Source organism: Antechinus flavipes, chromosome 1 (assembly GCF_016432865.1).
Source record: "Antechinus flavipes isolate AdamAnt ecotype Samford, QLD, Australia chromosome 1, AdamAnt_v2, whole genome shotgun sequence".
NCBI lineage: Eukaryota > Metazoa > Chordata > Mammalia > Dasyuromorphia > Dasyuridae > Antechinus > Antechinus flavipes.
The window spans coordinates 57,399,898-57,427,750 of NC_067398.1; the positions used below are offsets into that span (position 1 = coordinate 57,399,898).

Genomic DNA, 27,853 nt, shown 5'->3' on the forward strand with positions numbered 1-27,853 from the left:
CCTCCTTCCTTCCTTCCTTCCTTCCTTCCTTCCTTCCTTCCTTCCTCTTACCTTCTCTCTCTGTGTGTCTCTCTCTACCTCTGTTTCTGTTTCTGTCTCTGTCTCTCTTATGGGCACTTGGACACACACACACACTCCCAATATAGTCTGTTTCCACAGTAATGCTATGTATTTTATTTTATGCTTTTAAAAATGCTCCCCACACTGCCTGATAGATCCATGACACGAGCTAGGTTAAGAACCCTGCCTGGAATAATGGGTTAGGAGATGGGAGAAGAAACATTGCAGTTCTCTTCTAGTTGCTACAATGACTATGTCATTATCCTTTTTTTTAAATTATGTAAATTAAATATAACTCATATAACTCAAAAATATTAAGAGCTAGAAGATGTCTTACAGATAATTTAGTCTAATTTCACTATTTTATAAATGAAGAAACTGAGACTCAGAAAGAAGTGTTTTGCTGAAAGTCACAAGTATAATAGACCAAAGTAGAGACAGAATTTAAGATTATAGGATGAAAAACTAGAGAGAACCTTAGAGATGATATAGTCAAACATCTTTATTTTATAGATGAGGAGACTAAGATAGAGAAGGAATACATAAGGGTACATGGTTGGTAAATGACTAAGTTATGATTTGAACCCAGGTCTTTGACCCCAGATCCAATGTTCTTTCCACTAAAGCAACATTAGTTCAACATAAGTAATAGAACAGTTTCTGTACATTGTTTTAAATGACTATTAATTTAGCACTATCACAGGATCTAGACCAAATTTTGTAGGTCCTACCTTCTCAGTCAGCCTCAAAGTCTGAGTGTAACAAATAACTTTCTTTTGAAAAATTTTATTTATTTTTATTCTGAACTTAACAACTACCAGTTTAAATAAGCATTTCCATATATGTTGTAGAACAGAAGGAGAAGATTGCACACGAAACTGTGAATCTCTATTATAGAGATCTTGCTTTTCTTTTTAAGTACATGATTAATTCAATATGTAATTTTGCAAAGTTGTCCTGCTTTTCTATGATTCCTTCCTTCCATTGTCTTCTCTCTCTTTTTTTTTTGGGGGGGTAGTGGAACCGAGGGTAAGGAGAATGCCATTCCTTGCCCCTTTCTATCATCCCAACCTTCATTAAAAATTAACATCAAACATTTGCAATAAAATTTCATAGTCAAGTAAAACAAGTTCCCATATTAACCATGTTCAAAAATATACATTTCATTCTGCATCTTAAATATTTTACTAATCTAATAGGAAATATAGCATGTTTCAAATAGAATCAAAGTTGTCCTTTTTACTGATTAGCATTCTTGATTGAGTCTTCCAAAGTTGTTTGTCTTTACAAAGCTGTTGTTGTATGGGCTGTTTTCCTGATTCACTTTATTCTGCATCAATTAATGCAAGAGATGTTCATATACATTAAGTTTTGATTTTATTTCATTGTACCACTTTTAAGCATAATGTAGTTTATCTTTTTAAATCAAGTCTATTTTTGCTATTACTGTGTGTGAGACCATGATTGCTATCCTTTTTTAGTTCAGCTAAAACCTAATTAGATTTTGTTCCAACCTTTTATTTTAACTCTGCGACTCTTTACATTTCAAGTATCTTTCTTATAAACATAATCCTCTTTTGTTATATGAGTGAGTTCATTCCATTCACATTCATGATCGTGATGATTAATTATGTATTTTCTCCCATTTTATTTTCTCATATTCTTTCCTCTATTTGCTTCATCCCTTACAAAGAGAAACATGGTAAGAAAGAACTGTTCTCAGTGATAGGGATCCAAAATAGTGCAGATTCTTTCAAAGATGAAAACGATGGTAAAATAAGAGATGTTATAAAGAATGATCAAATTGTAAGGGGCAGCTAGATGGTGCAGTGAATAGCACACCAGCCCTGAAGTCAAGAGAACCTGAGTTCAAATGTGATCTCAGACATTTAACACTTCCTAGCTGTGTGACCTTGGACAAGTTATTTAACCCCAATTGCCTCAGAAAAAAAAAAAAGAAAGAAAGAAAGGAATAAAGAAAGAAAGAAAGAAAGAAAGAAAGAAAGAAAGAAAGAAAAAAGAAAGAAAGAAAAAGAAAAGGAAAAAAGCATGAGAGAGTAAAAGATAGAAAGAAGGAAGAATGTTTGGGATATTTAAGAGAAAAGGGGGAATCTGCTTTTTAAAAAGATTTTATGTCTGTAATTGTGATTACAATGATATAGACAATTCATGATAAATAAATTTCTTCTATTAATATGGATTAACAACTCATCTTCATTTAGAGTCTGGGACACTAAGAGACAATGTGATTTTACCACCATTATACAGATAATCCTTGTATTCAGGTCTTCCTGAGACTTAATCCATTACACCTCTCTGCCTTTCAAAAAGGATGGCAGTGAAGGGAAAATATAACTCCCATGTTTTATTTCTCTCCCGTGCTACTTTCCACTTAAAGCTGCCTCATGCCTGAAGTGGAATTCCTGATGAATTCAACTAGGCATTTCACACTGAGACTAATTTGCATTCATCATATGGTTTTACAATTTTGGCAGGTCTGCTGATATGACAATTGGTGGTACCATTTTGTGGTTTTAATACATATTTAATGAAAATAGAACCACATAAGATTTAAGTAAAGTGTCTAGCACACAGTGGGTATTCAATAAATATTTCTTGATCAATGGATTCATTGAATGAATGAAAGTACAAGAAATAAAACACAGATGTGCTTCAGAGAGAAACATTTTTTTTCCCTTTCTTCTCCCCCAGTTCATCATTTGGACTTCCTTTAGCATCAAATTGAAGTTCATCAACATAAGGCTTGATAATATGGACCAAAGGATGTAGGGCACCAGAACAGCTCCTATTTCTTGATGGGTTCTTATTAATGAATTTTTTGAGCAAGAGAAGATCTAAATGAGGGAGAGATGGGGAGGAAGGGAAAACTCTAAAGAGAAGGATAATCAAGAATGATACTGACTCCTCTGAACATTCTCTAGTTCTGGATATTTCAATTAGCCAGCTTCAGAAGCAAAGAAGCCTCAGCAAAGAAACTCTTCTTTTGTATTGTAACTATTATTTATGAGTAAATTTTGGATGATTTCATATTGAGGATTCAGATAGAAGTGTGTTGTGGAAAGATTATTGAGAGTCCCCTGATCTAGGTTTCTGTTATTAATGACCAATTTTGAGATACTGGGCAAGGAATGTGCCATCTCTGGGGCTTAGTTTCTTTGTCTTTTAAATAAGGAAGAAAGGAACTGCATAGTCTCTAAGGCCCTTGCCATCTTTAAGTTCTATGGACACAGAATTATAGCTTTAGATCTGGAAGGATTTCAGAGGCATCTAGTTCAACCTCATTCACTTTGCAGATGAGCAAACTGAGGTCAAGGACAAATCTTGTCATTTCCACCTTCATGATACCTCTTTTTAACTTTACTTGCGGAGCTACTACCCCAATTCATGTTCTCTCATATTATATCTCTCATCTCCATGCCTTTGGACATGCTTCATGCTTTCTCTCGTCTTCATCCCCTGTCTTTGTTGGTCTCCTTCAAGACTCAGCTTAAATCTCACCTTCTGTAAGAGAATTTTCCAGTATCCTCCTCCCAATTCCCACAAATCTCCTAGTTACTTTTTCCTTCTGACATTACCTTACATTTATACTGTTTTCTCTCCAATTAGAATTTTAGTTCCTCCATGTCGAGGGCTATGTTTTTGTCTTTCTTTTCATCTCCAGTAAATAGCACAGTGCCTAGCACATAGCAAGCACTTAAATTTTCTGTTTACTAACACAGTAGGAGCTTAATAAAAGTTTGTTCACCGATTAATGAATAAATACTCTCTTTCGATTTATCTTGACCAATTTTCTCCTTTATTTGTTCAACAAACTTCCCAGTTTCTAGACTTTTCTCCTTGCTAGGGAGTTAAAAAGCAAACTAGGAGCCGAGTTGTTCATACTTCAGTCACCGGCTAGTGGCACCTTCCCAGAGGAATAGTCCTACCCCTTTATCATCCTTTTAGCTACAAACATGGTTAAAAAGAAAACTGGCCCTTTGTTTGTTTTTAGAACTGTTTTTTAAAATTTATTTAGATATTTAGAACTATTAGGAAGCTCCAGCTTATTATGGATTTCTGACATTCTTTCAGGTTAATGTTGGTCTTATATTTATTCTTTGATATAAATAATCCCTTTCTCAAGTTACACATTTGTTTTAAACCTAACCTTTGACACACTTCTGTGTAGCTACACTCATTTCTTTAGATGCTTCTCCTTGACTCTCTGACCATAATGAGCCACTGAGAGACTCCAGGTAGAGGATTATACACATTTTCTTTGACCTTTTGGAAATATGTCTTCTTAAAATCAAGGTATACCCTGAATTATTCCCAGCTTTCTTAGTGGAATACTTTATTTTTTTCATAACTCGGCTCACATGCCACCTTCTGTAGGAAGTCTTTCCAATTCTCTAAGTGCCAAATCTTCAATTTTTTTAAAATTTAAATTTTATTTTCAGTTTTAAATTCTTTTGTTCTCTCTACTTCTCCTGCACACAGGAAAAAGACAAGAAATATAATACCTATTATGTTATGCCACAGTTCTCTTTTATTGTTCTGACTCAGTTTCCCTAATTATGCTGACCCAGTCCTGCCTCGGTTTCCCTAATTGTTCTGTTCAACCACCCCTCCCTCCTAATGATGGTGATCCCAGATAAGGAGAAAGATGTTCTATCTTAGGCATCATCAGAATGCTAGGTGCCTCTCCCCACTCTGTAATCCCAATTATCAGATATCCCCCATGCTTCCCCTCACTCTGTCAGAACCGGATTGTCAGAATCCCATTCCCGCTCTCAGCACCCGGACTTCTGCCCCTGCCTCACTCTACCCCCTGAATCTGAGCCACATGTATATATGTCATTGAAAACTCACATTGTTTGCTGGATTCTTGGAGACTATAGTCTTGTTCAGCTCTGGCACCAAACCATGGATCCATTTGGTCCCAGTAAATCTTTCCCTTTTAAATAAATCATTAAATACTCTCTAATCTTGATCTTGCCTCAGTTTCTCTGGCATTATAATTATAAATATGAAGTCATATAAAACATATCTTTTCACTAGCCAAGTCATTTTCCAACTTTTTTAGCTTATATATGTCCAATTATTTTTTCTTTTTTTAATTATTAAAGTTTTTTATTTTCAAAACATATGCATGGATACTTTTTCAACATTGATCCTTACATAGCCTTGTGTTCCAAATTTTCCCCACCTTCCCCCACCCCCTCTCCTAGATGGCAAGTAATCCATTATATGTTATACATGTTAAAATATATGTTAGCTCTAATATATGTAAACATATTTGTACGATCATCTTGCTAATATGCCCAATTATTTATAGGTTGTCCTCCCACAGGAATGTGAACAACTTAAGAGTCAGACTGTTGTTGTTTTATGCTATTTTATTTGCCATTCTTGGTGTCTGCTACCCTGAGAAAGCACAGGACCTGACCCACAGCAAGTTCTTAAATAAATGCTTATTGATCAACTGATTCTAAAACAATATGGTTATATTCTCCCAACATGGCTATCACTTCCATATCCCTAATTCATTCATCCTAACTGGTCAGAAGTAATTTGAGTCACAGTTTTTGAACTGCATCATTTCCCGAATAAGATTCTTTTAGTGTCAGCCTCTCATTTCACAGAAGAGGCAAGTGAGATATGCAAAGAAATTGTACCTAGCCCACATTCACAAAGTGCAAAGAAGAGAGCCTAGATGTTAACAAGGGCGTTATTTATTTATTTTTAATTCCCAAACAGGGCTCTTTCCTCCTCCTCCTTCTCTTCCTCCTTTCCTTCCTCCTTCTCTTCCTACTTCTTCTCCTTCCCCTCCTCCCCCTCTTTCTCTTTTACCTCCTTCCTCTCCTCCCCCTCCTCCTTCTCCCCTTCATCCTTCTCTTCCTCTTTTTTCTCTTTTTTCCTCCTCCTCCTCCTTTTTTTTGGTTTTTTTTTTTTTGTTGTTGTTGTTGCTGAGGCAATTGGAGTCAAGTGACTTGCCCAGGGTCACAGAGGGTTCTTTTCTCTATGGCAATCAGCGGGCTTCCACTACCTACTGAAAGATAAAATTGTGGGCAAGGAAAATATCAGATGTGCTTTGAACAAATGATGCTTCTAGTAGAGTTAGAAATGTTGGAACTTGCCATCACTGCTCTATGCTCCCCTGTGCCTATTTTGTGAACTATATTATGTAAGAATCATCCATCTGGCCAGGTGGTCTGTATTTATACATCTCTGGCAATATTCTTCTGTTTTTTTTCTCCTTTAACCCAAACTCAAACTCTTTTTGCCATCAGTCAGACTCTCAGATTTCCAAATAGTTCTCTGCCATCTCTCATTTCATTAGATCTGTTTCCATGGAACAAAGAATACCCCTCCAGGCACAAATTCTTTCCTCTCAAGTGTCAATGGTACCTAAAAAATCAGATATATCTTACCTACTTGGGAGGTCATTTCAATTCTCACCCCTTTAAATCACAACTTAGATTTTTGATCTTTTGCAAGATAAGAAAAAATTCACTAATAGTTTTAAAGGCTCTGCTCTTTGAATTTTGTTCAAACACTCCACACCAGAAAAAATCAATGGCACAATTATCAGCTTCTTAGAAGGCTGTTTGTTCATTTCAGTTGAATGGATATTTCTTTTCCTCTTTGTTTCAAAAGGGATTTTTCCTTCAGGGTGAATAGCCATGGAAGAAAGCAAAGCTACAGAGATGAAATCAGAACTGACTAGAACTTGTGGCTCAAATTTCTTTTCACTGATTTTTTTTTATTATTAAAGCTTTTTGTTTTCAAAACACATGCATAGATAATTTTCAACATTCACCCTTGCAAAACTCTGCATTCTAATTTTTTTCTTCCTGCCTTCCTTCATTCCCTCTCCTACATAGCAAATAATTCAACATATGTTAAACATGTGCAATTCTTCTATACACATTTCCACAATTATCATGCTGCACAATGAAAAATCAGATCAAATAGGAAAAATGAGAAAGAAAAAATGCAAGCAAACAACAACAAAAAGAGTGAAAATGTGGTGTTGTGATCCACACTCAGTTCCCACAGTCCTCTCTCTGGGTGCAGATGGCTCTCTTCATCACAAGATCATTGGAACTGGTTGGTTTTCAAATTTCACTGTTTTAAGAAGGTAGAAGTTTCTCTTTAGGTACACTCAGATTATTGGTTCTCTATGCTCACTGTATGCTCATATGAGGATTAAGAAACCTCTAGAAAGGCAGGAGACAGGAATCTTGTGCAATATCAAAGAGGGATCTAAACTCAAGTGAGAGTTCTGTACTATCTGACCTCCAGAACTTTGAGGTTAGACAATAAGGGAACAGAATCTGGACAAAAAAGGAAATGTAATCTTTCAAATTGAAAGTGAAATTACTCACAAGTCTTCACGGGGTCTTGAGGCCATGATCCCTATAGGGTCACAGGGTACAAGCGAATTTCAGTGTTTTTTAAGACAAAATTCATAACAAGAAATGAGAGGTTCCAACCTTCTATTTAAAATGGGGATCAAAGGGGGAAATTCTCCATCCTTACCAACTGCTTAATTAACTCACATGACCAAATAGTAAGTGCTCTAAAAACAAAGCCCACTTTAGGGACACTTATTAATTATATTAGAAGAGGCTTTCAGCAAGATGGGAATCATACACAATGCCGTGGTGACTGATTTAATAAGCTGAAGAGAAAGATAGAAAGCTCATTTTCTATTCCCTGCAGAGTCTTTGGGAGAATCAGAGGCATTGAGTTTCACTATTTAGCAGGTGCTCCTAGAATTACAGAAGGTTCCAGTGAGAAGAGACTTTGGTTCAATCTCTTTGTTTCCCAGAGGCTGAAATGGAGGGCCAGAAACAGGAAGTAAATGAAGATCAAGATCATATAGTAAGAAAATAGCTGAAAGTAGCTGAGTTGGGATTTGAACACAAGGCCTCTCAATGCATTGTTGTCAGTGTACTCCACCACAGATAGCTCAGGAGGTCTAATGATGATTTCAAGGAGTGGAGAAAAAAGAGGATGACAACCTCTTCAAGGAGAGGTAGGTACTACGTAATTTTTGAATTTTTCATCTCCTCCAGGACCTATTACAACAATCTCACAACAATTCGACAATTGAGAATGTAATTTTTTGGGTAGTTTCTTGAAACAATATTAGTTTTTCTTCTTTTTATTAAAGCTTTTTATTTTCAAAACATGTGCATGCGTAATTTTTCAACAGTGACCCTTGTAAAACCTGTATTCCAAATTTCCACCCCTTTCCCTAGATGGCAAATAATCCAATATATATTAAACATGTTAAAAATATGTTAAATACAATATATGTATACATATTTATATAATTATCTTACTGCACAAGAAAAATCAGATCAAAAAGAAAAAAATGAGAAAGAAAATAAAATGCACGCAGTTACAAAAAGAGTGAAAATGCTGTGTTGTGATCCACACTCTGTTCCTACAGTTCATTCTCTGGGTGCATATGGCTCTCCTCATCACAAGATCATTGGAAATGGCCTCAACCATCTCACTACTGAAAAAAGCCATGTTCATCAGAATTGATCATTGTATAATCTTGTTGTCGTGTACAATGATCTCCCGGTTCTGCTCGTTTCACTTAGCATCAGTTCATGTAAATCCCTCCAGATCTCTCTGAAATCATCCTGCTGGTTATTTCTCATAGAAACAATAATAGAGAATCTATAATTTAAGCAATGTGTATTTTCTGTATTAATGAAGGCAACAATCTCTCCACATCTTAACAAATGATCTTCAAGAGGTACTTTTAGCTAAAATCTATTTTACCCTTGGGGCCAGGTGATAATCCTCTTTAAATTTAGCTAGGCTGAACCTCAAACAACAACCACACAATCTATTACCAGACAGACCCAAAGTTTTTCCAGCTGGATGAGACCCCCCACAGTTTAGACTCCACTAGCTTTGCATTTGAGAAGCCACAGTCATGTTCATGGCACAATGGGGCATCAGAAGAAGACAGGGAAGGGGAAAGACTATGTACACAGTAAGTGTTTAACAAGCATGCATTTTAAATAATTGAAGTGTTTCAGCAATAACATTTTATGATGATCAATTCTGATAGACATGTCTCTTTTCAACAAGAGGTGATTCCAACCAGTTCCAATGATCTTGTGACGAAGAGAGCCATTTGAATCCAGAGACAGAATTGTGGGAACTGAATGTGGATCATCACAAAGAATTTTCAATTTTTGGTAATGTTGCTATTTGCTTACATTTTATTTGCTTTCTCTTTTTTTCCTTTTTGATCTTATTTTTTCTTGTGCAGAATGATAATTGTGGAAATATATATAGAAAAATCGCACATGTTTTAAACATATATTGGATTACTTGTCATCTAGGGGAGAGAGTATGGGGAAGGAAAGGAGGAAAAAATGGAATATATCCTTTTGAAAGGCTGAAGGTTGAAAATTATCTATTTTATTGAAAATAAACAGCTTTATAAAAAATAAGTGAAGTATCTGTAGAAACATGTCTGAAAGCATTTTGCCAGTCCCTACTTTCAAGAGATAGCAAGATGGCACAATGTAATGAATGCCCTGTGTGAAGTCAAGGAGGTCCAAGTTCAAATCCAGACACGGACATTGATTAATTGTGTGACTGTGGGCAAGTCATTTAACCCTATTTGCCTCAGTTTTCTTATCCATAAAATGAGCTGGAGAAGGATATGTCATACCATTCCAGAATTTTTGCCAAACTCCAAATGGGATCTTGGAAGAGTTGGACATGACTGAAATGATTGAACGACTTTCAAGAAAGCTTTCCTTGAATTCTATATGATTTCTTTCTTTTTTATATACTTTTATCAGTGTTCTTTTCTTAGAATTTTCAAAACAAAAGCAATCTATAATATCCAGATTATCAGCTTATCCTGTCCTTTATTTTATTAATTTCCCCTTTGGTCTCCTTAAATAAGGAAGCATTGGAAAGAAAAGATTTTGAGACTGAAGTATATGTAATCCTGGGACGGAGTTAACAACAAACACTTATTAGGTCCCTATTGTATGCTAGGATCTGTTCTAAACATTGAAAATATAAAAAAAATCAAAAGATAAAAAACTCACAGTCCAACAGGGAAGATGATGCATAAACAACTAAATACAAGCAAAATATGTACCGGCTAAACTCAAGATAATTAACAAAGAAGAGGCCTAGCATTGAGTGGGATCAGGAAAGACTTCTCAGAGGACATAGGACTTTATCTGGGACGTGAAGAAAGCCAGAAGGCAGAAGTGAGGAGGTTACAAACATGGGGGACAGCCAGTGAAAATGTACAGAATCTGGAGATGGAGTGTCTTGAATGAGGAACAGCAAAGAGTCCAACGTCACTGTATTTGATGCTAGAGGTGAATCAGAGACTGATACAGTCAGATTTAGGAATATTAACTTGTTTGTTGAGTGAAAGATGGACTGGAGTGGGGAGACACTTCAGGCAGGGAGACCAACAAGCAGGTTATTGCAACAATTCAAGCCTGAGGTAATAAAGATGGTGGTGGTATTGGAAGGAAGAGGACATTATACCAGAGACATCAAGGAGGTAAAGTCAAGGACAAGTCTTGAATATCAAGCCTGGGTGACTGGGAGAACAGTGGTTCTTTCTACAATAATTGGGATATATGAAAGCAGGGAAAATTTGAGGAGAAAGAAAATGAATTCAGAAAGAAAATGATACTTTATTGAATTTAAGATAGCTACAGAACATCCTGGACAGTTAACTGATATGATAGAGAAAGTATAAGACTGAAGTCAGGAAAATCTGAGGTCAAATTCAGCCTCAGACACTTTTGTAGCTATGTAACCCTGGGCAAGTCACTTATCCCTGTTTGCCTCTGTTTCCCCATCTGTAAATGAGCTGGAGAAGGAAATGGCAAAGCACTTCAGTATCTTTACCCAAAAAATTCCAAATAGGGTCATAAAGTGTTGGACTGAAAAACAACAGAGGGAATCCAATTTGAGATATTAAATAGGCAATTGGAGATGTGCGTCTGGCAGTTAGAATTGAATAATCAGATTTGAGAACCATCAGCTTAGAGATGATCATTGAAATCATAGGAGCTAATGAATGTTAAAGATTGTTTTTGCATGTAATCAGAAGGAAATAAAATATTAAATCATAAAAAATAATAGGCGCTAACAGTGAAATACTAAAGTGGGAGAGGAGAGAAAGCTTCTATCACTCATGAATTACGGACAGAAAATCTCCTAACACTCCATTGGTTGTCATGGCTATCCCATTTGTATGCCCCACCATCTTGGGAAACAGCTCCCATGCCTACAAGGCATGGCTTCTTCATCTTAGCCCTTAGAATCTCTAGTTTCCTTCAAATTTCCACCTAAGGGTGTTTCCTACTTGCTCCAGATGCTAGTGTCTCCCCTTAAGTTACTTTGTATAATATATTTTGGACACATTTATTTTGCAAATCTTTATCTGTATACATGTTATACATATTGTGTCTCTCTCTAAAAAAGCAAGTTTCCTAAAGGCAGGGCTTGTTTCATTTCTATCTTTGTACCTTCCTTGCCCGGCATGCAGTAGATATGCTTATTGACTGATCGATAATGGTACAATTAATCCTCTGAAAGAACTGGAAGCAGTCTAGGCTTGGTCCAACATTCTCATAGTAGCAAGGAAAGAATGTCAAATTTGGAGTCAAAACACCCTGGCTCCCACACTTACTATTTGGGTGTGACCCTGGACCAACCACTTCTCAGATCCTCAGTTTCCTCATCTATAAAATGGATATACTGACACACCACCAACTTCATTTAAAGAGAAATGCTTTGCAAATCATCAAATCCTAGCTGGGATGTGAACTCTTTTCATTCAATGCCAACCTACTCCTTCTGGGGGAGAGTTTAGGGCCACCTGCTTGTAGGATTCAACTCGCTCTCAGTTACTGCCTTTGTTGGAAAGGCTTGTCTCTGAGCCCACTAATGAACACATTGGTTTACTTCGCCAGGACCTTTCACCGCCACTGGCATAGATCTAATTCTGAAGTGAGAGCCTGTGTTTCTGCCTCACATTCCTGAGGAGCCCACTTCATTCTGGGTTTTTGCATTTCCAGTGACAAGGATGGAGTAGGTTTGTCGGAGTTAGTCTTTCATTAAGATTGCTTCATTTTGAAATGTGTTTGAATGAAGCTACCTTTTATCCCCAGATTTTTGGCAGGGAAAGCCAGTGTCTTTGGGCAAAGGGATAAGGGGCTAAGAAAACAGGAGAACAAGACTGACTGGGACACAGGCCCAGAGGGGAAGTGCTCACTCTCCTGGGGGTGGGAGGTTAAATCTGCTCCCATAAAACTGTTGAGTGCTATGAACCACACTGGAACCCACCTCTCATATTCTCTAACTTTCTATAGGAGAGCACAACTCAGATAAACCATAATTATCCAAAACAAAATAAAATAGCGAAACTAGAGACTAGATTTTTTTATTTTTACAATATCTCTTGTTTTTCAACTTCCCCATCATTGTTTCTAATAGAATAAGAAGGGTAGCAAAAGCGGGAAAGTTTAGGGAGTGTTGGGTGGAAGGTTTACACTTGGGTTCACAAGGTTCAGGTTGAAGGCGGCAATGACTAGACTCATTTCTGGGGAAATATTTAGGAAGATTTTTGTGCAGATGTGTTGTTTTAGTGGACTGTGTACTCAATACAAATCAACAGTGTGATATGGTTTTCAACAAAGCCCATGAAAACTTAGGGTGTATCAAGAGAAGTAAGGAAAAGGTCTGGAGCGTTGTTGTCCATTCTAGGAGTCACCTTTTAGGAACAACACTGACATATTGGAGTCCATTTAAACTAAAGGCAATCAGGATAAGGGGACTGAAGAGTATGCCATATGAAAACTAGGAAAGGGACTAAGGAGGTTTAGCCCAAAGAATAGAAGATCTGAGTTCAAATCCAGTCTCAGACACTAACTACAGATGTGACTACACATCATTTATCTCTGCACGATTTTTTCAACTGCAAAAAGGAAATCATAACAGCTCCTACCTAGTAGAACTAGTAAAATCCTGTCTTTGGAGTCAGAAGATCTGAAATCAAATTTAACCTCAAACATTAACTAGCTGTGTGACTGCTCATCATTTAATTTATCTCTACTTCAGTTTCTTCAACTGTAAAAAGGAAACCATAACAACTCCTATCTCAGAGGATTGTTAGAAGGATCAAATTACATTATTTTAATTATTATCAAATTAGATAATATTGGTAAAATGCTTGGCAAAGTACTAGTATATAGTAGGCACTTAATAAATGTGTGTTTTTTTTTTTTTTTTGCTAAGACTCAGCAGTACGAAACTAGAAACAAGGGTGGCTATTATAAAAAGACAGAATTCAGCTTGTTAAGTTTCTAATAATTAGATTAAATGTACAGATGTGGGAAACTGTGGGGTGTTTAGGCTCACAGTGATTGCAGCATAGAATGTATGTGCCACAGAGAGTAGTAAGAGATAAGACTAGGAAGATTAGATGTCAAAAGAAGTATGAATTTTACTTAGAAGCCAATAGGGAGTGATAAAGAGGTTCTTGCAGACATGAATAAAAGGCAAATTCCAGGAGAAGGGAGTTATTTGAGTAGGAACTTGGGTACAGAAGAGAGCAGCTTCTTGGGGGTGAAGGGCTGAAGAGAATCAGCCAAGTATCTCAGTTTGGACCAAGGGTAAATACAGAATGGGACCAGGAAGAAACTGTGAAGCAAGTAGGAATTAGGTAATTAGGCTTAAAGACTCCAAGATTCAGGGACCTCTTAAGATAATACAATTGGCTTCTTCACAGGAAGTACAAGATAGAAGACAAAGCATGGAGCTGCTTGCAAAATGAATTTTTAGTGAGAAAAAGATTATTTCCCAACTAAAAAAAGCAGAATCTGTTTGGGACAGATGGTGACATGTTGCTGGACTACTCTTATTCAGTTATTTGAAGTAAAAGTACTGGTTGGAAAGAATAGGTCAATAGTCAAGTTTACTTTGGAACTGTATCTGCAAGAAGTGGGTGACATGGATTTGTTGGATGTGTCATGTCCCGAGCCCTGCCTTTTCTGAACATCCTTTTAGATGGATATTTCACATTTTTCTTCATTAGGTAATGACATCATAGCAAACTGAGCTTTCTTTCTGGCACATGAATTCCTTCTGGGAAAAATGAAATCTTTGGATTTGGGAAAGCACTCCACCCAATTCTTCTTCATGTTTATTTAGTCTATAGCCTGCATTTACTTATTGGCAACAAAATACAAACTTCTGGAGGGCAGGCACTGATGTCATGCCCATGGCACCCAGTAGGGGTTTATTGATTGGTAAAAACTGATTTTCTTTGTTTAGGGTCAGTGAGCTTTTGAGCCCTGAGTTTGGAATGAGATGATTTAAGCCAGAATCCAAGCTCTCTTACCATTTTTGTGTATCTTTTGGCAATTCACTTAACCTCTCTTGGGTTCAGTTTTCCTCATCTCTAACAAGAGTGGGTTGGCCTAGATGACATCTCAAGTCCCTGTAGGCTCTAGGCTCTAAATCTAAATTCTTAATAGCCCATGAATTTAACCTTTCTAGGTTCTCTCCTCTAAAAAATGGAAGAGTTGGCCAGCTGGCTGATTTCTGATGTCTTCCAGTTCTCAGAGCTTAGGATTTCATTTCAAATTTCAAAATTTCACTTCAAAAAACTTTGTAGTTTCATTGCTTAACTTATTGTCCCTGGGTAACTTGATATGTTTCAAAAGTCTTTTGGCCCCAGCCTGGAGGGTAGATCTTGGCTGAAAAGCAGATTTTTCTTCCTACTTTTGTCAACTTAAGCTTTAAAAAGTAGCTCATTTGCCAACAACATAGAGGTAACATGGTACAAAGAGTAAAAGGCTAGAGTTCAATCAGGAAACTTGGATTAGACAGTTCCAATACTTATTAGCTGTGTGACCATTAGCAAGCCATTTAAATTCTCTATGCCTTGGTTTTCTCATCTATACTATGGGGATAACATAGATGCTAGTTACAGGGTGGCTAATGCAAAAAGTGCTTTGTAATTGTATAGAGCAGTATCAGCATGAATTATTATTACAATTTAAAAATAAACTTCTCCTCTGAAGAGGAGAGTCAGACCAGGCAAAAAGTCAAATTGGAAAAACCTGTTCTGGGGCCCTCAGCTTTAGTTATGCTGACATCTATTTCCAGAAAAACCCCAATCCCTAAAAAAAAAAGTTCAGGACAGACTCCTGTATTTCTTCTTGGGCTCATATATGTGGAGGCACAGTGGGCATGTAGTGGATAGATAGATGTGCATGGTGATTTGGGGCAAGTCCTGGTGTTCTGCCTGATCCTTATTTCTTTACACCCAGGAGGCCTTGAGGGAGGCTTGCTTGGGAAGATATTACTGGGGGAGAGGTAGAAGGGATCCAAGGGAAATATGGGAAGGTGAAATGAGGTAGTTTTCTCCCATTGTCTATTCCTTCTGATTGTCAAGTTTAGGTACCCCTCTGGCCCTGGTTCTGCACCTTGTGCCTGAGATTTGTTAGGACTAGGGGAAGGAAGCAGATAGGCACCTGGTATGGAGTGGGGGGCTTCAGCATTTCCTCTTTCCTGTTGAAGCAATGTCAGGGGGATATCACACCATCAAGGCATTCTTCCTTTGCTGATTTGGCAGAGAAGAAGAGGGGGGAGGGAAAGGTTTGTGGCGAAATAATTATCTGCTTCAAAGAGCAAAATGAATGAGAAGATTCATAGGTTAGAAACCGATTTTAGTCCCAGCTCTGCCACAAAATGCATGATCTTATGCAATTTCCTTTGACTCTCTTAAGGTCTCAATTTCTTTCTCTGTAAAGTGAAGGATTTGGGGCTGGAATTTTTTTTTAAAAGGATAACTTTTTCAATATAATAGATTTCCTTTGTAATTTTATATATTTTATTTTTTGCATTTAAAAACAGCTAGAGCAGCATTAAGCTATAAACTTAATCACATTGCCAAAGGAAGCTATGACACAATAAGATTTAAGAATTAATTCCAAATCCTGGTTTCATGACTTAAAAGGGAAGAGGAGAAGAGGAAAAGAAAAGACAAGTCAAAGACAAAGAAATGAACCCTAATTATTTAAATGGTAGCCAAAAAGGGTGGGGAACTTGCTTTGCTGTCACAACATATCATTTCCTTTCACAGATTCCTAATGTTATCCAAAAGAAATGTTCTCTGTTTTGGAGAAGTGAACTTCCTTGCTGGTTTTTGTTTTGGTTTTTGTTTTTGTTTGGGTTTTTTTTTTTTTGCAAACAACTTCCTGATATCACAAGGTCAGGGCACTACCCAAACCCTAATCAGCTTCTTTGAAATATCTCTTTTCTTGGTCCAGAAGGTAATTGATTTGAAGAGTTGAGTCAGATGAATCACTTTACTGTTTGCTACATGTGTGGCTTTGGACAGGCACTTCTGGCTGAGCTTTGGTTTCTTTCTTGGTGGAGTGAAGTGATTGCATTGGATGGTCTCACATCTAAATCTCCAATCCCAAGTTTTACTTTTCTAGACTAGCCTTAGATGATTCCAATCATTCCAGAAGAGCTGACCATCGTCAATTTTTTCATCACTTGGAGAAGACTGTCTGGGAGAGTTAGGAGGTTTGGGGTCCAACTCCAGCTTCGATATTTACTAGTTAGGTGATCTTGGGCAAAGCTTTGGAGTCAGAGGACCCGGATTCAAGTCTAGCTCTTCCCCTTATTTGACCTTTTATAAATCTCTTCATTTCTCTGGGCCTCAGTTTCCTCAGCAGTAAAAGGAGGGAATTGGACTAGATGTTCTCTTCGGTCTCTTCTAATTCCATATCTATGATTCTATGACTATTCTGAATTTATTTGCAAAATAGGAACAATGATGCATTACTTGCCAGCTATTACAGTACTTTGTAAATTTTAATTCCTATACAATGTGAGTTATTGTGAGTTATTATTCTAGGAAGTTAATAATGTACTATTTGCTAACCTAGTACTTTGTAAACTTAAATTCTTATATAGTATGAGTTATCATGATAGGCATTTGGTAAATGCTTATTAATTGATAGATTATATATATTTATCATTTTTAAAAAATCTCTTACTATTACCTCCCTGTCTCATTCCAATCTCCATTCTAAACCTTCTCTTTTCTTTTTAAACCCCAACTTCTCCCCCAAACCTGATATTCAGAGTAGATGAGCTCTTTCTGTTTTACATAAACTAAGACCATCTGACCAGAGACTTCAATTCCTCTCTTCCTTACTCTGGGTCTTCAGCATCTGTCCCTTTCCTCCTCTCTCTGAAGAAGTTAATTTCTTTCCTACTGTACAAAGCAAATCCCTTCATCTGAGTTCTTGAAATACTTCCCTTTCCTCTCCTCTTGGACCTTGCTCCCTCAGTCATTCCTTCTCTTTCTTGTATCTCTAAGCCTGATCCCTATTGGCCTTTCCTCTTTATCTGTAAAAATGTTCAAATATCCTCCTCTTTAAAAAGAAATCCAGTGTCATCCATTAATCCTGCTCACCTCCTTAAGCTCTCATCCTGCCTCTCTTCTTCCTTTTCCTTTTCTAACATTTTGTTTACCTCCTTAACTTCTTTCTTATTTATTTTATGGTTCAATTTATCCAAGTCTGAGAGAGTAAAGTTGAGATCCCCCACTAGTATGGTTTTGCTGTCTATTTCTTTTGCATCTCTCTTAACTTGGAATTTCTGTGCTATACCACTTGGTGCATATATGTTTAGTATCTATGGTATCCTTTAGTAAGATATAGTTTCCTTCCTTATCTCTTTTAATTAGCTTTATCTTTGTTTTTACTTGATCTGAGATCAGTATTGCTATTCCTGCTTTTTTTTCCCCTTCACCTAAAGCATAATAATATTCTTCTCCAGCCCTTTACCTTCACTCTGTATGTATCACTGTGTTTCAAATGTGTTTCTTGTAAACAATATATTGTAGGATTCTGGTTTTTAATCTAGTCTGCCATCTGCTTCCATTTTATGGGTGAGTTCATCCCATTCACATTCACAGTTAAAATAACTAATTCTATATTTCCTGTCATCTTATTTACCTTATATTATGCTTTTCTCTTTCCTATTCCCCTTCCTTCCTCCCCACTATTTTGCTTTTGATGACCACCTCCCTCAAACAGTCCTCCCCCTTTAAAGTCCCCCCCCCTTTTTATACCTTTCCCCTAATTCTTCTGTTTTCCCTTCTATTAGTCTTTCCCTTTCTTTTTTCCTTTTCCCTCCTATTTCCCTATAAGGTGAGACAAGTTTCTTTGTGATACCAAATATATCTGATATTCTCTCTTAAAGCCAAATCTGATGAGAATAAAATTCACACAATGCTCATTCCTGTCCCTTCTTTTCCTCAATTATAATAGGTTTTCTTTGCCTCTTTCTGAGATGTAATTTCCCTTATTTTACCTCCTTTTTCCTCTTCTTCCAGTATGATCCCCTTTCCATCTCTTTTCATATTATTTATATTTCCATCTTTTTCATATTATCATAAAAAATCAAATTATATTCGCATTCTCTAAGTATACCCATAACAGAAATATAATTCTCAAGAGTTCTTTCCTTTTTACCTTTTTATGCTTCTCTTGAGTTTTGTGTTTAGAGACCAAATTTTTTGTTCAGTTCTGGTCTTTTCATTAGAAATAGGTGAAATTCCCCTATATCATTGAATGTCCATCTTCTTCCCTGAAAGATAATGCTCATTTTAGTAGATAGCTTATTCTTGGCTGTAATCCCAGTTCCTTTGCCTTTCAGAATATCAGGTTCCAGGCCCTTTGATCCTTTGAGATGGAAGCTGCTAGGTCCTGGGTTATCCTAATTGTGGCTCCTCAGTATTTAAATTGTTTCTTTCTGGTTGCTTACAATATCTTTTCCTTGGTAAGATAGTTTTGAAATTCAGCCTTGATATTCCTTGGGGATTTAATTTTGGGGTCTCCTTCAGAAGATGATCAGTGGATTCTTTCAATGGCTATTTACCTTCTGATTCTAAAATATCAGGCAGTTTTTTTTTTTTTTTTATGATTTCCTGTAATGTTAGGTTCTTTTTTTTTCTTCATGGCTTCCAGGAAGCCCAATAATCCTTAGATTGTTTCTCCTAGATCTATTTTCCAGGTCAGTTTTCTTCTATTTTTTCATTATTTTTGTTTTCATTTGACTGATTCTTTAAGTCTTATTGAGTCATTCACTTCCATTTATTCAATTCTAATTTTTATGCATTATTTTCTTCAATTACCTTTTTTAGCTCCCTTTGCAATCGGCCAATTAAATTTTTTTATTCATTGCATTCTTTTTCCATTTTTTCCATTCCTTCTTGCAATGATCTCATTTCATTTCCCCATTTTTTTTCCTAACTCTCTTTTAAGATCCTTTATGAAATCTTCCAAGAAAGCCTTGTGAAATGGGGATCACCTCATGTCTCTCATTGGGGCTTCTTCTGAAGTTGCTTTGCCTTTAGGAACCTCAGGATTTGAGCTCTGTCCTCTCTCTCCATAAAAACTGCCTATGGTGAGAGTTCTTTTGGGTTTTTTATTCATTTTTTTCTTTTTTTTTATTTCATAGCTTTTTATTTATAAGTTATATGTATGGGTAATTTTACAACATCGACAATTGCCAAACCTTTTGTTCCAATTTTTCTCCTTCTTCCCCCCACTGCCTCCCTTAGATGTCAGGACGACTAGTAGATATTAAATATCTTAAAGTATAAATTAGATACACAATAAATATACATGACCAAACCATTATTTTGCTGTACAAAAAGAATCGGACTCTGAAATATTGTACAATTAGTCTGTGAAGGAAATCCAAAATGCAGGCAGATAAAAATATAGGGATTGGGAATTCAATGTAATGGTTCTTAGACATCTCCCAGAGTTCTTTTGCTGGGCGTAGCTGGTTCAGTTTATTACTGCTCCATTGGAACTGATTTGGTTCATCTCATTGCTGAAGATGGCCAGGTTCATCAGAATTGATCATCATATAGTATTGTTGTTGAAGTATATCATGATCTCCTGGCGCTGCTCGTTTCACTCAGCATCAATTCGTGTAAGTCTCTCCAGGCCTTTCTAAAATCATCCTGTTGGTCATTTCTTACCGAACAATAATCTTCCATAATATTCATATACCACAATTTATTCAGCCATTCTCCAATTGATGGGCATCTACTCAGTTTCCAGTTTCTGGCCACTACAAAGAGGGCAGCCACAAACATTCTTGCACATACAGGTCCCTTTCCCTTCTTTATGATCTCTTTGGGATATAAGCCCAGTAGTAACACTGCTGGATCAAAGGATATGCACAGTTTGATAACTTTTTGAGCATAGTTCCAAATTGCTCTCCAGAATGGTTGGATGTATTCACAATTCCATCAACAATATATTAATGTCCCTGTTTTCCCACATCCCCTCCAACATTCTGTATTATCTTTCCCTGTCATTCTAGCCAGTCTGACAGGTGTGTAGTGGTATCTCAGAGTTGTCTTAATTTGTATTTCTCTGATTAATAATGACTTGGAGCATCTTTTCATATGGCTAGAAATAGTTTCAATTCCTTCGTCTGAGAATTGTCTGTTCATATCCTTTGACCATTTATCAATTGGAGAATGGCTTGATTTCTTATAGAGTCAATTCTCTATATATTTTGGAAATGAGTCCTTTATCAGAACCTTTGACTGTAAAAATATTTTCCCAGTTTATTGTTTCCCTTCTAATTTTGTCTGAATTAGTTTTGTTTGTACAAAATTTTTTCAGTTTGATATAATCAAAATTTTCTATTTTGTGATCAGTAATATCTCTAGTTCTTCTTTGGTCATAATTTATTCATTTTTTTTTCTTGAGATCTGTTCAATGCAAAGGAGTGACAATGGTCTTAATTTGCCCTGGGGGAGTTCTGCTGATTGCTTTCCAGTGCTGGGCAACCATAGCTAGGTCCTGCTTTGTTCTGGGGCTCAGTGGTTTACAATTTGTCTTTTACAAAAGACAAATCTTCCAAACCACCTGCTTGCAACCAGGACAGAGTGGCCTAAGAGGCTCACAGATGATTCCCAGGTGTGTAGAAGCTACAACACTCTTACTCTTCACTCTAGCTTCTTGCCCTGGTCTTCCTATACTGTAGTCTAGGTTCAGCAGACTGTCCCCCTGCTCAATTGAAACAGACCTGTTCTGAAGTTTTTCCAAAGTATCTTCTTCTAGAAATGTTATACTCCAAATATTTGTGGATTCTTTGACTTCAAAACTAGTTCAGAGGCTTACTCTGTTGTTGGTTTGAGAACAGGTCAGAGGAGGTTACAGAGTCATGTCTTCTCTCCACCATCTTGGCTCCACCCCTCTTTTTCCTTTTCCTATTAGTCCTGAGTCACTTTTTTTTACTTCCTCGCCTTGACAACCACATCTATATCTGAATTGTCTTTGTAAAATATTATTAAAGAATTACTAATGATGATTTTGAAGACTTGTCAAATAGGAAGTGCTGAGAGCTTTTCTTTTTTTAATTAGCAAAGTACTTTAGAAAGAGCAAGCCAATATCTCATATTGTAATTGTCTGACTTTTGATGTTCCACTGGTGATACCTTATATGATTTGCCTTCTGTTGCATTCATTCTAAGAAAATGGCTCCTCTGAAGATCACCTGTGACTTGCTAATAGAAGCTGAATTCCCTTTTCCCATTTTCTTTCCTTGACCTTGACCTTGTAGACTCATATATCTTTGTTATCTTCTATTTCTTTACTTTTCATGGAACCAACTCCTGGTTCTCCCCATACTTCTTGGACCACTCCTCTTTGATCTCCTTTGTTAGCCCTTCTTTGTCCTTCTCCTTCCTTAGCTCCCATCTTTCCCTTTTCTCTGCACCATCTTCCTTAATGAACTTAATTTTTTTCCCAAGTCTTTAATGATCACATTTAGGCAAATCGGTGTCTCCCATCCTACTCCCTCCATCAAGCTCCACACAAACAACTGCCTACCAGATATTTTCCCCTGATTGTTTCGCTAGCACCTTGAGCCAGTTCATTTAAAAATAAATTTCTCCTTATTTTGAGAGTCGATGTAGTATAAGACAAAGAATACTGGATTTGGAACCAGAGGACTGTATTATCTGTGTGGTTTTAGGAAAGTCACTTAATCTCATCTGTGGTTGAATTAGATGACTTCTAAATTCCCTTTTATATCTAGATCTATGATCTAAAGATCTGTCAATCCTGTGACCAAAGTGGAAATGGGTTGTCTAGTCTAGAGAGGAAAATAAAGTATCAGAAGACTGGGAAGACAGGAAGAATCCAAATTATGAAAAGCTTTAATTTCCAGAAGGGAAAGATAGGTGGTAACATAGTGCACAGAGCATAGGATCTTGAATCAAGAAGACTCCTTTTTCTGAGTTCAAATCCAGCCTTAGACACTTACTAGCATGTGACCCTGGGCAAGTCACTTAACCTTGTATATGTAAAATGAGCTGAAGAAGGACATGGCAAAGCATTTAGTATCTTTGCCAAGAAAACCCTAAATGGGGTCACAAAAAGTTAGACACTATTGAAACTTCTGGAAAATGGCAAAATGTCAGGGGACTTTATATTTAATTTAATAAATTTATTTCTATAACCTAATAAAAAGCCACTGGCATTTATTTAATAAAAGGCTGATATAGTCAGATCTACACTTTTATTTTAATTTTTAGGAAAGCAATCAGAATGGTATAAGGCCTAAAGAACATGCCATATGAAGCTTAGCTGAAGGAATGTTTAATCTAGAGAAGAGAAGGTTTAGAAATGTAAGTGCCCAAAGTAGAAAAAATGGGTAGAAGTTGCAAAGAAAAGTTTTAAGTTTGATGTAAGAAGAAAATTTCTAACAATATTCCTAATAAAATTTCTACCCAAAATGGAATGGTGGCCCCCAAGAAATGTTGAGTTCTAGCACTTTGAAGATCTTCAAGAAAAGACTGGATAACCACATGTTGCGAATATTATATAATTTTTGTTCAGGGATGGGTGGTATTCAATAGTCTCTGAAGTCCTTTTGAACAATCAATCAACAAACATTTATTAAGTGCTTGCTATGTTCCAAGGACTGTAGCAACTCCTGAGGATACAAAGAAAAGATGCCCTGCCTTAAAGGAGCTTACATTCTGTGACTCTGTTCTGGATGTTATTGAGTGCTCAAATTCCTTCTCCTCCAGGCAGGACCATACTTAAACCCCATCCTAGACAAATATTTATTGAACAAATGAAATTAATCTACCCTGGTTTTTATAGGGTGCTTCATGTCCTTTCTTGGTTGCTCATTTCAGTGTTCTCCAGCCTTCATTGTTAAGAATTTCTTTCCATTATTCTTCAGCTGATTTTACATCACGATTGCCTAATCTACCCTGTGAGTAACATGGGAATTGATTGCACAGTGCTTTAGGAGTTATACAATATAGAAATCAAAAGAGAAATCCAAGTCACCAGAAATCTACATTTTGTCGAAATGGTGTCAAGCAACAGTTTTTAATCAAGGAGATATACAAGTTGTAAGTCTAGGAGCTATGGGGGGGTGGGGGGTGGAATGCAAATACTTCCTCCTCTAGGATATGAAGGATTGTGTGTTTAATTATTTAAACGAATGGAACATTCAGTAAATCTTACAGATGCAAGCAACTGGCAGATGCTGAAGTAAGGAAAACAGCTTTTTGAAAAGACAAGAGATTGGTCAGCATTTTCTGGAAGGAAGGCAGCAAATAGATCTGCTCACAGAGCAGACTCATGCATGAGAAGGCTCCTCTTGATTTCATGAGGGACACTTCAGACTCCCTCATCCACACTTGGATCTCACTGTGTCATAGAGATGAGAATAGAGTCAATTCCAGTTCTGGTGAATTGGGAAGGGTGGGCAGAGTCGTCTCAGTTAGATTAAGGACATGGTGGAATCTTCTCAAATGTCTTGAAACAAAACAAAACTCATTTAAATTCATTTCAGTTGAACAAACAGACTCCCTCCAGCACTTTTAGGTGATGGGGCAGATGGTGTTACTGAATAAAGCAACAGTATGTCCCAATTCCAAAAGGGCTGGAAGTTATGGAGCTCTTGGGCCTAATTTGAGATGCTATATGGGATAATTATGCACTCAATAAGTTTGACAGACTGGTCAAGGTGGGTGGGCTCTTCTCTTCTTCCTCCTATAGTTTATCTTCTGGGGCCCTTTTCTCTCTTTGCTTGGATACAGGGGCTTGATCTGGGCCCCTAGAAAAAACTCAAGCTTAGCATTTACATAGCATTTTAAAGTTTACAAAGTGCTTTGCAAATATCTCATTTGACTCTTAATAAAAACCCTTGGAAATAGGTGTTACTAGTATATCCAATTTGCAGATGAGAAAACTGAGTCAGACCAAGGTCAAGTGGCTTGTCCAGCCAGTATCTGAAGTTTTATTTCCTAATTTTAGGTCCAGCACTCAATTTCCTGTACCACCTAGAAATCTGACCAATAAGAAGAAGAATAAATCAATCTAGATTCCTCTTGAGCCAAACTGATCTTCCTGGTATCATATGTTAATAGATTTAGAATTGGAGAAGATATTAGAAATCATCTATTCCAACTCTCTCATTTTACAGAACTATAAACTGAGACCAATAGAAGAGAAGTCTTTCCTGGTAAGTAGTAGAACCAAAATTTAAAGCCAAATCTTCTGCCTTCATTTTTAGTAGTCTTTCCCTGACACCATTTTGTCTTTTGGGCTCCTCAGAAATCATAATCCTGTGATTGGTTGAAATACAGGACACCACCTTCCCGGGCAGAATGAATTTCTTAGATCCTGCCAGTAATACATGGAAGGCAATGTTTTCTGGTGAATTTACTTTTAGCACTTTGTCAGATACCATGTTAATTTCAAGAAACTTGTATGTAATCTGGGTGGTTATTGGAAATGTAAAGAGAGTCAATGTTGTAGAAAAATCTATTGATCTACTTTTTACAAGAACATCAATTAATATAATTAATGTGGCTGTTCCACCAATGCCTATTATCACTCTTTATCAAAGATCACATGGGGACAAGGGCTGATATTCTTCATTATTTACCTTTTGCACAATGACAAGAAAGAACAGAATGTACTTTGAAACCCTGTGTTCTATGGGAAAATAAACTCTCTGTCTTTGATAACCCTAATGATCAATGGAGAACAGGATGGGATCTAGTATCAATGTCCTACTAATAAAAATGTCTTGATCAGGTGCATCTTTTTAAGGGCAATATTTATATGACCCAAAACATATTTTGGTGATAAGTACAACTGAGCTATTGTGTCCCAAGGAATTTATTTATAGCTGCTAATCTCAACTGTACAGGCTGGTAATGTCTGGGAATCAGGTTTTGCTGTTCAGATGTTAGCACTCATGGAAACTTATATTCCATCCTCCTCCAACCACAGTCACCAGACACAATGTCAGGAAAAGATTTTAATTATGTATAATTTCTGGTATAATTTCTCTCTTTTCATTCCTTGTCTCCCTATTCCATTCCAAGAAGACTGAGTACATCTAATGGTCAAGTAGGCTTTCCATCATAAGTAAGACTGACATTTCAGCTCTGAGCCAGTCTGCTAAGATTCTGTTAAATGTAGAGAGGAGAAAGTAGAATCCCAGACTGTTAGGACTTAAAGAGACTTCGAAGGTTAACAAGTTCAACACCCTCATTTTCCACACATGGAAACAGACCCAGTAAGTTTAAGTGACAAGTCCCAGAAAAAGTTAATGATAGAACTAACAATAAATTTAACTAACACTAAATTTCTCTAATTTTTTTTCCCCAAATAGAGCTAAACGAATTAAGAATCTGAGAAGTTAAAAGACTTAGCCGAGGTCACACAGCTAATAAGTGGTCAGGTCCACATATGTCAAGAGATGAATCTGCCATAATTACAGTGAACCATCACAAACTTTCAGTTGCGATTGAACAGATGTCTTCAAAAACATACACTTTGTCATTTGAGAATTAACTTTTCCAAGAAGGCCTTAATAAGTTGAGATGTTATACAAACTAATTGCAGTTTGTCAAATATGACATAGACTAACTCAAAGTTCAAGAAATATTAGTTTTTAGGATAATCATTTCTCTCTCTCTGATACAAAAACAGATTTTAGATTGTTTTATACACAAGCAATAATCTAGCCCAGTAGGTTCGTTTGTTTGCTTTGTCTAATGAAACAACAGCCAATTCTCATCATAAGTGATTTCTCCAATCTTTCTCCTAGATAGATAAGTTCTATCAGTTTGGATAACAAATTTCTTGCACAGAGATGGGATATATCTAAATTAATTAACAGAGGAAACAAAGCTGTGGCCAAGAGTCAACAACTGGGAGGATCTAGCTTAGAATAAGAGTCACCGTACCAAAGAAAGGAGCAAAATGAGAGAATCAGAAATAGGGCAAGGCTCGAGATGCCAGCACTTCTCCCATACCACCCCCAAATTACCTTGTGCTTACTTTGAATGTTTTCTATATACTTATTTGTATTTACACATTGTTTTCTCTGATAAGCTCCTTGAAATAAGATAATAAATAATAATAATAATAATAATGAAATAAGATAATGAATATAAGCTCCTTGAAATTAGAGATGGTTTCATTTATATCTTTGTATCCCCACGGTCTTGCAGGGTATTTGGCAGAAAAATAGAATTAATAAATTCTTGTTGATTAATTAATGAAGCCATGAGAAGAAGTCAAGTCAAGGACAATGATACAGCAAAAGAAGACCAGTCCAGGAAATCGAGGAAACCAGAGCAAATGGACATCAGAATATAACTGAATAACAAATTGACATGGTCCACAAACATGTCTGGTGTGTATTCTTTTCTAATATATGCTGACCATGTCTCCTTTAATTTCTAAAAGAGTAAATGTTATCACAATATGAGTAGCAAACAACAGTGTTAGGGAAATGTCCTAGATCTCAGAAATACAGCCACAGTCATGTGACACTTCATTATGTATATGTACACCCTGACTTGACTCCTGTCAAATCAGGGGTCCTTAGAAAAGGGGCAGTAATGGACCAAATAAAAGGATTAAGAAGATGGCTTTCTTTCTGGTACCAGGGCAATAATACCTTGATTAAAGATTTGTCGTATTCCTTTAAAAGGGACCACATCCCCCAAATTGATTGTCAGATATGACCTAATGTTTGAAATGCAGACAGTATCATTTTTGCTGTCAATCCTCAGGAGCAGACTAGAAGGAAGATAATTACCCATGCTCTGAATTGGATTGAAATAATAGAAAGGATGCAAAGAAGCCATCTAAGACCTACTCCCTCCATCTCTTTTCTTTCTTCTTTTTTGGGTATGGTAGAGTCCAAATGCACCTCTTCTGCTCACTGCCCCCTTTTTCTGGCTCTGTGCCAGAGGCTAGAGATCTATTTTCAGGAGCACTGGCCTTTTTTTTTTTTTTTTTTTTGGTGGGCAGAGCAGCAGCTGGAACTAAGAGAAATAATCTAATTTCAACCTATTTTCAAAAATGTCCATGTATCTTTGTCATTAGAGTTATTATTAAGAATTATATCTTCAAATTATAGAAGTCATTTTTAATAGATCTAGATATTTATACTGAGCTAGGAATTTTCCTGAATGTCTATCCCTTGCCAGAAAGTCCTCATTCAATAATTTACTCTGACTTTGAAAGTCTTGTGTGCTTGTTTTATTGAGTGAGATTCAGCCTACCACAGGACTGTATTCATCATTTGCTGAAAAACTGCTAGAGATTCTGGTTGGAAAGAGGAGTCACCCTGAAATTCCTTCCTGTATTAGTGCTGGTAACAA

At 36.7% G+C, this 27,853-nt stretch overlaps 1 protein-coding gene and 1 long non-coding RNA gene across 4 annotated transcripts in view; one reads left to right on the plus strand and one right to left on the minus strand.

The window, feature by feature from the left end:
- Nucleotides 1-27,417, plus strand: LOC127552938 (uncharacterized). Its single transcript, XR_007951628.1, has 2 exons — nt 1-24,687; nt 26,693-27,417. It is a non-coding gene; the product is annotated as an uncharacterized LOC127552938 (long non-coding RNA).
- MGLL (monoglyceride lipase) overlaps nt 1-27,853 on the minus strand; it is a 187,432-nt gene that overhangs the window by 45,429 nt on the left and 114,150 nt on the right. The window lies entirely within an intron of this gene.